At 40.8% G+C, this 14,352-nt stretch overlaps 1 protein-coding gene across 2 annotated transcripts in view; it reads left to right on the top strand.

Annotated features, from left to right (window-relative positions):
- The window catches only part of clcn5b (chloride channel, voltage-sensitive 5b), a 156,796-nt gene that overhangs the window by 52,608 nt on the left and 89,836 nt on the right, over positions 1-14,352 (top strand). The window lies entirely within an intron of this gene.

Here is a 14,352-nt window from a genome sequence, read left to right as displayed (position 1 = left end):
TAAAAAATCAATTAAAAGCTGTAAATATGCATACTTTGAAAATCTCTGATGTTTGTGTGACGTCTTATCTAAATTCCTTATTTTCTTAAAGTTTCGAACTGTTGTTGGGATTAGTTGTCTCCAGTGTAATAATACATGGCAGAAATTTTCAGACAAGTTACAGACCAGGATATTTGAATGTAGAAGCCATTGTAGTTCAATAAAATCTTGTTTCCTACCCTAGAAGTTCACAAAAGAAAGGTTTCCACCTTGAATCACTGGATCATGATCAGGAGTATAAACTCTAGCTGAGGATACGGCCACCCTGGTTGAGGTTAGTTAACTCACCATAGGCAAGTGGCTGGTTGGGCCCAGTGATTCATCAAATAAACTCACTAAATATTGAATCTCATATGATTGTTTTGCTTTGTTCTCATCTGGATCATTTCAAATATTCTCCTTACAATTTCTCTACTTTGACAAGTATACTAGACAAGTTCACATACAAAGTATGATGAAAATAGCTCTTTATGTTTCGTAACTTCATCCTTCAGCTTTCCAGTTTTTAATCATAGGAAGTGAAAAATGTGATGTGGACTGAGTCCTGTTTCTAAGCTACTTTTATCTTGTTCTTTTAATTGGTATTTCTGAGTCCTGTTGTCAGCCAGCCATCAGTCAGCATTTATCTTGGAATATACTTGTTGCTCAGACCAGTGGCAGACATAGATGTAGGTGAAATTCTCTGATGTTGGATTCTTGGAAAATTAGGTAAAAGAGTAAGATGAAGCATGTATAATTACTGATTAGAATATTCATCAAAAATCAAAGCAATGTTTTTAGAGAGGAGGAAATGATCTCTCCAGAGGAGCTGGTAGTCAGCATTGGGCTGTGTTTTTGTAGCACAAACAGAATGCTCTATTTTAAAACACACACAATTTAGATTTATTGGATATGTTGAAATGCTTTAGCTTTGAGACTTTATTTACTGGAAACATAACCTTCCTTCCCTTATCTTGATTTGTTCATCACTGTGTGTACTCTGTTTTAGGAGCTTGATGTTCTGCCAGAAAATGCATACAGTTTTTCTTTTAAAGGTTTTCCTGCAGTGAAATGGATTTTCTCATGTATATTGGGTGCATGAGGATGCTGAAATATGAATTGAAGGTGCAGTTCTGCTGCATTTTCAAGACTTACCTGGAGTTGCATAGAACTGGATCAGTTTTGTCCTAGTTTGAAATCTGACCAGGGATGCAAGTACTGTATTTCATATGCATTTGACACAAGCTATGGGCACATTGAATATTTAGTGTTATCAAGCATCCAGGAAACTAGTATTAGATGAATTATCTGTTGTAACGGTATCTGCAAAGTTGTCCTGCAAATTTGTTGGCTGTAGAACTTTACTAGCTAAGTAGCTTGTAATTACAGCTTTGAATAAAAAACAATCCTAAACAAATTCTGTCATGAATTAAATCTATTGTTTAAATTGTGCTTGAATGCATTATCAACTTATTTGAAAAGCTTAATGAAAGCAGCAAGCTTGCAAGCTTTTCAACAGATAAAGAAAGACACCAGTGGTCAGAGTTTAAGGATACAGAGTAAGCCATTTAGGACTGAGATGATTAATTTCTTCACCCAGAGTGGTGAACTAACAGAATTCCTTACCCCACAAAGCAGTTAGAACATTGAACAGTACAGCACAGGAACAGGTCCTTCAACCCACCATGTTTGTGCCAACCGTGATGCCATTCCACATTAATCCTGTCTGCCTGTATGTGGTGTAAATCCCTCAATTCCCTGCCTGTTCATGTGTCTGTTTAAATACTTCTTAAATATTGATATCTCATCTGCTTCTAGGAGAAAGTGAGGACTGCAGATGCTGGAGATCAGAGCTGAAAATGTGTTTCTGGAAAAGCGCAGCAGGTCAGGCAGCATCCAAGGAGCAGGAGATTCGACGTTTCGGGCATGAGCCCTTCTTCAGGAATGTTGATGATTGACCTGCTGCGCTTTTCCAGCAACATATTTTCAGATCTCATCTGCTTCTACAATCTCAGCATATTCTAGGCACCTATCATCCTCTGCGTAAAAAAAAAACTTGCACCTTGCACATCTTCTTTCAACTTCCCCCTCTCATTTTAATTATGCCCCTAGTACTTGACAGTTCCACTCAGGGAAGAAGACTCTGACCAATCACCTGATCCATGCTTTTTTATAATTTTATATAATTCTATCAGGTTGCCCCTCAAATTCTGATGCTGTAGTGAAAACAATCCAAGTTTGTCCAGCCTCTCCTTATAGCTAACACACTCAAATCCAGGCAACATCCTGGTAAACTTCTTTTGCATCCTTTCTATAGTGTGGTGACCAGAGCTGCAAACATTACATCCAACGTGGCTTAACTAAAGTTTTATGGAGCTGCAACATGACTTGCCAACTTTTATACTCCGTACCTTGATTGGTGAAGGCAGGCATGTCATACACCTTCTTTACCACCTCATCCACTGTGTTGCCACTTTCAAAGAGCTATGGACTTGCACTCCAAGATCCTCTGTATATCAGTTCTCTCAGTAATCCTGCCATTTACTGCATGCTTGCCTATTGAATTTGACCTCCCAAAATGTAACACCTCACATTTGTGCAAATTAAACTCCATCTGCCATTTCTCTGCCTAACTTTGCAATTTTTCTGTATCCTGCTGTATCCTTTGATAACCTTCCTCACTAAAGCGTAGCCAAAATATTGAATGTTTTCAAGAAGAAATTAAGTATAGTTCTCAGGGCTAAAGGGATCCACTAATATGAGAAAAAGGAACAGATACTAGTGGGCGGCACGGTGGCACAGTGGTTAGCACTGCTGCCTCACAGCGCCTGAGACCCGGGTTCATATCCCGACTCAGGCGACTGACTGTGTGGAGTTTGCACGTTCTCCCCGTGTCTGCGTGGGTTTCCTCCGGGTGCTCCGGTTTCCTCCCACAGTCCAAAGATGTGCGGGTCAGGTGAATTGGCCATGCTAAATTGCCCGTAGTGTTAGGTAAAGGGGTAAAGGTAGGGGTATGGGTGGGTTTCGCTTCGGCGGGTCGGTGTGGACTTGTTGGGCCGAAGGGCCTGTTTCCACACTGTAAATCTAATCTAATCTAAGGATCAGCATCATATTGAGAGGCTGAGCAAGCTAGAATGGCTTACTCTGGCACATATTCTATGCTTCTATGACATCTTTTACATGCAATTTTTCTCCTTTTCCTCTGATTCCTCAATAATGCAATTATACTTTGTGTTTTCATTTACACTTCATTACATATTGCAAAGTTAAAAATCACACAACACTGGGTTATAGTCCAACAGGTTTAATTGAAAGCACACTAGTTTTCAGAGCGACGCTCCTTCATCAGGTGATAGTGGAGGACAGAATTATAAGGCACAGAATTTATAGCAAGAGTTTACAGTGCGATGTAACTGAAATTATACATTGATTGTCTGTTGAGTCTTTCATCTGTTCAAATACCCTGATAGTCTCACTTCTTTCATATGTAAATCACAAAACCTTTTTTAAAAGTTGCATTCTCAGGTTAGCTGTAACAATTGATGTTAGCTAGAGAATATGTTGAAGGTGTTAGCCCCTGTGTTCTCTGTCTATGCCATGTTTAGATTGATTCTAATCTAAAAAGTGAGCTAACAGAGTTTTACATGAATTTATGCAGTTTTTGAGCAAAGTACAATGTAACTCTGCAAGTACAAATTCACCCCACAAGCGTATGTGTACATGTGTGTATGTGGGTCTTCGTGACTGTCTGTGTGTGTGTCTGTCTGGGTTGGGGGTTGAGTGTGAGAGAGTGTAAATGTGTGTGTAGTGAATGTAGAGTGTCTTAAGTCTGTGAGGGGGTGCATGCGTGTGTGTGGGAGTGTGCGCGCGGTGTCTGGGGTGGGGAGTTGTGAGTGTCTGTGTGTGAAAGAGTGTATATGTGTGTGCATGAGTGTAGAGTGATCTAAATCTCTGAGAGGATGCCTGTGTGAGTGTGTGTGAATGTCTGTGTGTGTGAATGTCTGTGTGTGTGAATGTCTGTGTGTGTGAATGTCTGTGTATGTGTGTGTGTGTAGGAGTGTCTGTGTGTGTGTGTATAGTGCAATGGTGGTCAACTGTAATGTGACATGAACCTAAGGCCCTGTTGAGGCCCTCTCTATGTGTACCAAACTTAGCTATCAGCCTCTGCTCGGCCACTTTTCGCTGCTGCCTGTCCTGAAGTCCGCCTTGGAAGATGGTCACCCGAAGGTCCGAGGTAGAAGATCCTGGACCACTGAAGTGTTCCCCAACTGGGAGGCAACACTCCTGTCTGTTGATTGTTGTGTGGTGCCCATTCATCCGTTGCTATAGCATCTGCTCAGTTTCCCCAATGTACCATGCCTCAGGGCATCCTTGCCTGCAACGTATAAGATAGACCATGTTGGCTGAGTCACATGAGTACCTGCCATGTACAAGGTGGGAGGTGTCCCCACATGTAATGGTGGTATCCATGTCCACAATCTGACACATCTTGCAGCACCTACTGTGACAGGTTTGTATGGAGTTATTACATGTTGCAGTAAGAGTTCTTCTTTCTAGCCAATTTAAGAATATCTAGGTTAATTGTCATGCTTAATTACCTTTGCCTGTAACCAGCAGGCATAACCTAACCATGGATTTTTTTTCAATCATCAAACTAATTTTAATTTCCTATGTACTGCTTCTTAACAGACAATGGCTAATATTTAAAGAAGTGCTTTAGGGTGTACAACAGATGTACATTCCTCTAAGGCTTATATATCGAAAGGGAATGGTCAACCAACTGTAGTTAACTAAAGAGATTAAAAATCACATTAGATCAAAGGAAGTGGCTGTTAAGAATGCCTGTGAATTAGGAGCAGTTTAGAATCCAGCAAAAGAATGCAAAGAATCTGATTCAGAAAGACAAAAATAACTATTCCTAACACCCCTCTCTGTGTTAGCGCATCAGAAATCACGTGCTGTTATTCCCAAAGTTGAGACCAAAGTTAATTTTTTTTAATTTACCTGATTTTCAGACCCAGGTTGGTTGAAAACACAGACCAGATTTCACACTTAACAAAATTACTTTTTATTACATGTGATTAGACTCCGGCTACAGGTAAACAACTATGAATTTATGAAAGTCTGACTCTTCTAATTAACTTCTAATCCCTTTTAAAAACTCATCCTAATACAAAGATAAGGAAAGAAAAATCATGTGCATGATAAACAGAGGAAAAGACTGGGAAGGCTGTTCAGTGGTTCCTATACAGAGTTGCTAAGTTGACCCTTTATGATTTTTCTGATAATCAGAATGCTAAATACTGCTTTTCTGTCTTCCTACTCTGGAGGCTTTCACTGGGTTGCAGGAGGCAGATGACTGTTTCCTACTTATATAAGGTCTCTGACATATCAATCAAAAGTCATAACTTGTAACAATTGCTGAAGGAAAAGTGGCTGGTTTGCTTCAGGATAAAAGTAGTTTTCACTGCAGAAAGCAGAGAGAGCTCTTGAGCTAGTGGAGGTCTGAGATCTGAAGTCTTCTCCCTATCTTGTTCACCTAACTGAGTACCAGTCAGCTAACTGTTGGCAGCCAGAAGGCCTTTTTGATTGGTCTGTGAGCTAGTGATCAGGTTCTTATTACCAACCAGAGCTCCATTGGTACATCAGCTTGGACTTCAGCTCATCTACAAAACTATACTTCAGCTACTGCAACCAATGTAAATGATGCTTGCAATGCATGTCAGGTATCTTGCTTTCAAAGCAAGCAGCAATCCTTTTTTCTTTTCAGTCCAAAATCAAAAACACACTAGCAAGAATATAAAATTGGACTGAATGGAAAAGAATGTGAGCCTGTTACAGGTGCAGATTGGAGAATTTATAGTGCACAACAGGGAAATGGGGGAGAAGCTTTCAGTTACTTTGTGTATATCTTCACAGATGAAGATCCAGAAATATAAGGCAACCCATGAGACTTGGGAATTAAGAAACTAAAAGACATTTAGTATGGAGGTAGTAATTCAAATGTTAATTGGATTGAAGATTGATGTATGCTTTGGACCAGCTGAGCTTCCTCCCAACATGTTGAATGAGACGGCTAGAGAGATAATAGATATATAAATAATGGATATCTTTCAAAATTCTGTAAATCCTGGAAAGGTTGCTGCAGAATGTAGCAAATGTAACTGTACCATTTCAAAAAGGGAGGAAGATGTACAATGGCAAACTACATATGTTGGTTTGACATCAGTGATAGGGAAAATGTTGGAATTTATTGTAAAGAATGTGTTAACATATTTAGAAAAGAATGGTAAAGTTGGGCAGAGTCAACTTGAAATGAAAGGAATATCATGTTTGGCAAATTTGTTGGAGTTCTTTGAAGATATCACTTTAGCATGCAATGTATTTAGATTTTTAGAAAATCTTTAAGTAGGTCCACATAGGAGGTTAATAACTAAAATTAGAGTGTATAGGATTGGGGTAAATATACAGGTATGGTTAACGTAATTAGTTAACTGACAGAAAGTAGATAGTTGGGATAAACAGACCATTCTCGGGGTGACAGATGATCATTAGCAAGTACAGCAAGGATTAGTACTAGGTCCACGGCTGTTCAAGTTCTGTATAAATGGTTTGAATGTGGGATCAATTGCAATATTCCTTAATTTGTTGATGACACCCAGCTGGGAGTGAAGCTAAATACTATATTGAGAAGGATACAAGGAGATGTCAAGAAGACTTAGAAGGTTAAGTGGATGGGCTAGAATGTGGCAGAGTACAGGATGTTTTGCTGCTGTTGTGTAGTGTCTATGTGAAATCTCAACTGGAGTTTATTTACAGTTTTGGTCAGCTTATCTAAGGAGTGGATATACTTGACATCAAGTGAGTGCATCACAGCTTCATAGAGTTATCCCTGTGATGGCAGGAATGTCACACACGTAGAAAGATTAAGGAGACTGGATCTGTATTTCCGAGAATTTCATAAACGAGGAATATTTTCACTGAAACCAAGAAACCCCTTACATTATGTGACCGGGTAATATAGATAAGTTATTTCCTCGGCTCGTAAGTTTAAATTCAGCAGACGTAATCGTAACAAGTTACAGGCCGTTCAAGACAGATGAAAAGAAATTCCTTCACTCAGAAGTGGTGAATCTTTGAAATGCTGTTCTCTAAAGGACTGTGGAAACTCAATCATCTGAACAGGTTCATAAATTTGAGAGATTGTTAAATGAGATTTGGAGGTAATGTGGAAAAATGACATTGATGTAAATTTTCAACCATGAACTAATTCAATGGTGAACTTCAATGAGGTGAATGATCTACTTCTGTTCCTATGCCTGAGTCTAAGATGTTTTCCTTAAAGCTCAGTATTTACAACCCAGTAGATTCAAACACCATCTCCAGTTATTCTACATAATTATGTGACCTAGGTATGATCATTACATCACCATGCATCACCTGTATACATTGTGTTGATGTTTCTTTACAGATAATATCTGGAACGTTCTTGTTCTGTGCAGATTAATATGATAGCTTAGACTTCATGGCTCCATGGAGGCATTGGAAAGCGTCTTTCATATGTGTAAATGGTAGTGTGATAGTGGATATGAGTGTATTGAGGGATGAAAGACTCGCTGTCAGTTAGCCACCTTGGAGAGACAATGGAACTGGACTCTAGACTGCACTAAGTTCAGGCAGCTGCTATTGTACAGCAGAGCAAAGAGAAAGAAAATAAATTTTATGACAGCAAGAGTTGGATAATCTCTTACCTGTCTGCTTCTCTCATTATCTTGGAAATCAGAACATGGTAAAAGAGTAACTTGGGAAAACAGACCACTCAGAACTCAAAAGATACTACAAATTCTACTGCTGCTGTTGAAAACCAATTGTGGCCTCCGGTTTATGATCCAACATCTCTCATACTTTAAGGTCTTCTTACCTTCATATCCTTATTTCTTGCTGTCTGTGTCACTCTCCATTGTTACCTATGTCAGAGTGTGTGTATGTGTATATTAGGTGTTACATCTTTATTTATTCCTGGTCCAAGTAATAAAATTCTTCTTTCTCTGACTCAAGTAAATCTTTTAGTTGATTCCCTCATTTTAATTTGCACATTCTCCCCGTGTCTACGTGGGTTTCCTCCAAGTGCTCCAGTTTCCTCCCACAAACCAAAGATGTGCAGGTTAGGTGCATATAAGTTGCTCATAGTAATCAGGGTTGTGTGGTTTAGGTGCATTAGTCGGCTAAAATGTAGAGTAATGGGGTAGGGGAATGGGTCTGGGTGGTTTGCTCTTCAGAGGGTCGGTGTGGACTTGTCGGGCTGAAAGGCCTGTTTCCACACTGTAGGGATTCTATGATAACTACATTTTTACTTGAAGAATAATGGCTGCATGCTTGAATTAAAAATAAAAATATTTATTGCAACCAAACAGAGAGGATTTGTAAAAATAGGAAACTGATCCTCCCTCCTCACCTGTTTATAATGCAGTTTAAATTATTTTCTTCTGGGCCAGGGAGGTTGCTCAGCAGAAATATAAATCTCCTGACCAAAAATCACCAGTCCTAATTTCTGCGATGTGTTTAGTTGGCAGTTAACACATGAATTAACTAAAAGGACAGTTGAGGGTGAGTAGATTATTCCAATGAGTATTTTATTAGAAGGTCATATATCATCCAGCCATTTGCAATGATTCATAGTTCAGAGGGTATCTCCCTCATGATGAGGTACTGAGTGGTTTTATAGCTTAACAGCAATGTATACACTGAACTTGCTATTTTGGAAGTAAATTCTGAGCCACTATTTCCAGCAAGCCTTTAGTCACTTCTCCGAGCTTTCATTTTTCTGTTTGACAAATATATGAAGTGAGAAGAGTAACAGCTTGGCTCCTGAAGGCTGATATGGTTATGTTTCAAATTCCACATTTCCACCCACTCATAATAACCTTTGATTCTGTTGCTTAACAAGAATCTATCTACATCTGTCTTTAAAGCATGTAATAATCCTGCCACTGCTGCCTGTTAAGGCAGGAGTTTCAAAGTTGCACAACCCTGTGAGAGCAAATAAAAAAACAATTCTCATCTGTCTTTAAAAGGAGGCCTCTAATTAAAACACTGCAAGGAACTATAATTCTTTTCATGTCAACCTTATCAAACCATTGGGGATCTTTTGTACCTCAGTTAAATCACCTTCGCTGTTCTAAATTCCAGTGGAAATGAGGCCAGTCTGTTCAACCTTTGCTCATAATAGAACTCAGGTATTCCAGATATTCTGGTAGTCCTTCTATGAACCACTTCAAACACATTTATATCCTTAAATAAAGAGATGTATGCATACGTAACCAGGGGGCAGTTGTAAGCAATTTTGCTCCTTTTAGTAAGATCATGACTGATCTGATTATAACGTCAAATCCACATTGTCTCTTGCCCTTGATAGATAACCTTTCACCATCGAGCTTAACAATACTCTAACCACCTCTGCCGTTAAAAAATATTCAAAGACTGGGTTCCAGCATCTTTTCAAGAAGAACTTTCCAAAGTGTGAGAAAAAAAATTTCACCTTGTCTCAGGTTTAAATAAATAATGTTTTACTTTCAGGAAATGATCCCTAGTTCTAAATTCTCCCATATGAGGAAACATATTAAGACCATAAGACATAGGAGTGGAAGTAAGGCCATTCGGCCCATCGAGTCCACTCCGCTGATGGGCATTTCAACCCCATTTACCAGCATTCTCCCCGGAGCCCTTAATTCCTTGTGACATCAAAAATTTATCAATCTCTGCCTTGAAGACATTTAGCGTCCCGGCCTCCACTGCACTCTGTGGCAATGAATTCCACAGGCCCACCACTCTCTGGCTGAAGAAATATCTCCGCATATCTATTCTGAATTGACCCCCTCTAATTCTAAGGCTGTATCCACGGATCTTAGTCTCCTCGCCTAACGGAAACAATTTCCTAGCATCCACCCTTTCCAAGCCACGTATTATCTTGCAAGTTTCTATTAAATCTCCCCTTAATCTTCTAAACTCTAATGAATACAATCACAGGATCCTCAGCCGTTCCTCGTATGTTAGACCTACCATTGCAGGGATCATCCGTGTGAATCTCCGCTGGACACGCTCCAGTGCCAGTATGTCCTTCCTGAGGTGTGGGGACCAAAACTGGACACAGTACTCCAAATGGGGCCTAACCAGAGCTTTATAAAGTCTCAGTAGCACAAGGGTGCTTTTATATTCCAACCCTCTTGAGATAAGTGACAACATTGCATTTGCTTTCTTAATCACGGACTCAACCTGCATGTTTACCTTTTAGAGAATCCTCGACTAGCACTCCCAGATCCCTTTGTACTTTGGCTTTATGAATTTTCTCACCATTTAGAAAGTAGTCTACGCTTTTATTCTTTTTGCCAAAGTGCATTTCCTCGCATTTGCTCACAATGAATTCCATCAGCCATTTCCTGGACCACTCTCCCAAACTGTCTAGATCCTTCTGTAGCCTCCCCACTTCCTCAGTACTACCTGCCTGTCCACCTAAGTTTGTATCATCTGCAAACTTCGCTAGAATGCCCCCAGTCCCTTCATCCAGATCATTAATATATAATATGAACAGCTGCGGCCCCAACACTGAACCCTGCGGGGCACCGCTTGTCACCGGCTGCCATTCCAAAAAAGAACCTTTTATCCCAACTCTCTGCCTTCTGTCAGACAGCCAATTCTCAATCCATACCAGTAGCTCACCTCGAAGACCATGGGCCCTCACCTTGCTCAGCAGCCTCCCGTGTGGCACCTTATCAAAGGCCTTTTGGAAGTCTAGATAGACCACATCCACTGGGTTTCCCTGGTCTAACCTACTTGTCACCTCTTCAAAGAATTCCAACAGGATTGTCAGGCATGACCTCCCCTTACTAAATCCATGTTGACTTGTTCTAATCAGACTCTGCTCTTCCAAGAATTTAGAAACCTCATCCTTAATGATGGATTCTAGAATTTTACCAACAACCGAGGTTAGGCTAATTGGTCTATAATTTTCCATCTTTTGTCTTGATCCTTTCTTGAACAAGGGGGTTACAACAGCGATCTTCCAATCATCCGGGACTTTCCCTGACTCCAGTGACTTTTGAAAGATCTCAACCAATGCCTCCGCTATTTCCTCAGCCACCTCCCTCAGAACTCTAGGATGTATTCCATCGGGGCCAAGAGATTTATCAATTTTAAGACCTTTTAGCTTTTCTAGCACTATCTCTTTTGTAATGGCAACCATACTCAACTCAGCCCCCTGAGTGCCTTTAATTGTTGGGATATTACTCATGTCTTCCACTGAGAAGACTGACACAAAGTACTTGTTAAGTTCTCCTGCTATTTCCTTATCTCCCATCACTATGCTTCCAGCATCAGTTTGAAGTGGCCCAATGTCTAACTTTGCCTGTCTTTTGTTTCTTATCTATTGAAAGCAACTTTTACTATCATTTCTAATATTACTGGCTAGCCTCTCCTTCCTTATTTGATCCTCTCCTTCCTTATTTCTCTCTTTGTTATCCTCTGTTTATTTTTGTAGCCTTCCCAATCTTCTGATTTCCCACTGCTCTTGGCCACTTTATAGGATCTCTCTTTTTCTTTAATACATTTCCTGACTTCCTTTGTCAGCCATGGCTGTCGAATCCCTCCCCGGATAATCTTTCTTTTCTTGGGGATGAACCTCTGTACAGTGTCCTCAATTATACACACAAACTCCTGCCACTTTTGCTCTACTGTCTTCCCTGCTAGGCTCTGCTTCCAGTCTATTTTTCAGTTCCTCTCTCATGCCCTCATTATTACCTTTATTTAAATGTAACACCATTACATTCGATTTTGCCTTCTCTCTTTCAAACTGCAGACTGAACTTTACCATATTATGATCACTGCTTCCTAAGTGTTCCCTTACTTTAAGATCTTTTATAAAGTCTGGTTCATTACATAGCACTAGGTCCAGAATAGCCTGCTCCCTTGTGGACTCCATGACAAGCTGTTCCAAAAAGCCATCCTGTAAGCATTCCATGAATTCCCTTTCTTTGGATCCACTGGCAACGTTATTTACCCAGTCCACCTGCATATTGAAGTCTCCCATGATCACTGTGACCTTGCCTTTCTGACATGCCTTCTCTATTTCCCGGTACATGTTGCATCCCTGGTCCTGACCACTGTTAGGAGGTCTGTACACAACTCCAATTATGGTTTTTTTTGCCTTTGTGGTTCCTCAATTCCACCCACACAGACTTCACATCATCCGACGCTATGTCATTCAGTGTCATAGATTTAATTTTGTTCTTAACTAACAAGGCAACCCCACCCCCTCTGCCCACCTCCCTGTCTTTTCGATAAGTTGAAAATCCTTGGAGGTTTAACTGCCAGTCCTGACCCCCCCCCCCCCCGTAACCACGTCTCTGTGATGCCTACCACATCATAATCATTCACTATCATCTGTGCCATTAGTTCATCTGCTTTGTTACGAATGCTTAGAGATATTGGAAGTCATAAGATGTCCTAAGTTATCCTTCCTTTTTGCTGCATCCCAGTCTGCCTCGAGTTTAAATCCGCCTGCACACATGCTATCCTGTTGCTTATCTTTCCATTTAACTCCATACTCCCTGTCGCTTTCACTTTCCCTCCCTCCCCCCAACTCCGAAGTTTAAAGTCCTACTGACCACCCTATTTAGCCTCTTCGCTAGAACACTGGTACCTGATCAGTTCAGGTGGAGACCGTCCCAATGGTACAGATCCCCCCCCAGTTCCAAAACTGATGCCAATGCCCCATGAAGTGGAATCTCCTCTTTCCCACACCAATCCCTTAGCCATGTGTTTACTTCCCTAATTTTCTTATCTCTATGCCAATTGGCATGTGGCTCGGGCAGTAATTATGACCCTTGAGGACCTGTACTTCAATTTCCTTCCTAGTGCTTCATAATCCCCAAACAGGTCCTCCACTCTAGCTTTGCCTATGTTGTTAGTACCAACGTGGACCACAACAACTGGATCCTCCCCCTCCCGCTCCAATATCCTTTCAAGCTTGTCGGAGATGTCCCGCACCCTGGCACCGGGCAGGCAACACATCACGCGAGACTCCCGATCCGGCTTGCAAAGGATACTATCTGTCCCCGTAATTATAGAATCCCCTATAACCACTACTTGTCTATTAGCTTCCCCCTCTTGAATGGCCTTCTGTATCATGGTGCCATGGTCACCTGACTCATCCTGTCCAGAGCCCTTTTCCTCATCCGAACAGGGAGCAAGAATCTCGTACCTGTTGGACAAGGTCAAGGGCTGAGGCTCCTGCACTCCTGAACTCAGGTTTCCCCTACCTGCCTCACTTACTTTCACATTCTGATGTCCCTGATCACTAACTGAATGTGAATTACTTAATCTCCCAGGTGTGACTGCCTCCTGAAACAAAGCGTCCAGGTAACTCTTCCCCCTCCCAGATGTGCCGCAGCGTTTGAAGCTTAGATTCCAGACCATCAACTCTGATCCGGAGTTCTTTCAGCAACCAACACTTGCTGCAGATGTAGTCACTGCCATTCACAATGGGATCAGCCAGCTCCCACATCATACAGCTACAGCACATCACCTGCCCAGCCATCTCTGCTTAGTTAATTACTTTGTTACTTTGTACAGGTTTGAGTTAAAATACTTTCTGATACCTATCTGCTATAGTCTTTTCCTAAAAAAGAATTAATAGATTAAAAAAAAGTTAATTTTTAACCAGTCACTGGTAAACAAATAGAAAATCCTTACCTTAAAAAGCCAGAGTACTTAAGGAGGTTAGAGGAGGAGGGTGGGTGGGAGATACTACAGTTGTAGAGCCTCGAGTTTAGCTGCCTTTCTGATTTATATACTCAAAATGATCGTTGGCATCGAAGAGTGAGTATTTATACTCACTGCTTTCCTTCCCGGCTGCCCCTCTGGTCGACGTCACTTCCCCCTACTTCTCCCGCTCTTTCTGTGAAGAGAGAAAAAACCCGCCGCTGCCCGCTACCGCTAAGTAATTTTAAAACAAACTGTCTTACCTTAGCTTTAGTCTTCCGGGTTCGTTTAAACTCAGCCACTGCTCACACTCAAAAAAAAAAGAAAAATTCACTTTAACCAACTCCGTTTTCATGCCCTCACTGCCCTCAACTAAATTTTTAAAAATTCCCTGACCCAAGTCTTCTTTCTTTCAGTCTGAATTAAAATTCAAACAGCTACAGTCACTTTAATTAATTCTATCTCATTGCACAACATAGATCTCATAGAAATTACTCACTGGTTGGCTCCAGAACATGATGTTCTGAGAAACTATCCTGAAAACATTCCATTCATTTGACTTTTCCAGTCTATACGTGA

This window comes from Hemiscyllium ocellatum, chromosome 11 (assembly GCF_020745735.1).
Source record: "Hemiscyllium ocellatum isolate sHemOce1 chromosome 11, sHemOce1.pat.X.cur, whole genome shotgun sequence".
In the NCBI taxonomy this organism is placed as follows: domain Eukaryota; kingdom Metazoa; phylum Chordata; class Chondrichthyes; order Orectolobiformes; family Hemiscylliidae; genus Hemiscyllium; species Hemiscyllium ocellatum.
This window is presented reverse-complemented; position numbering and strand designations above follow the sequence as displayed.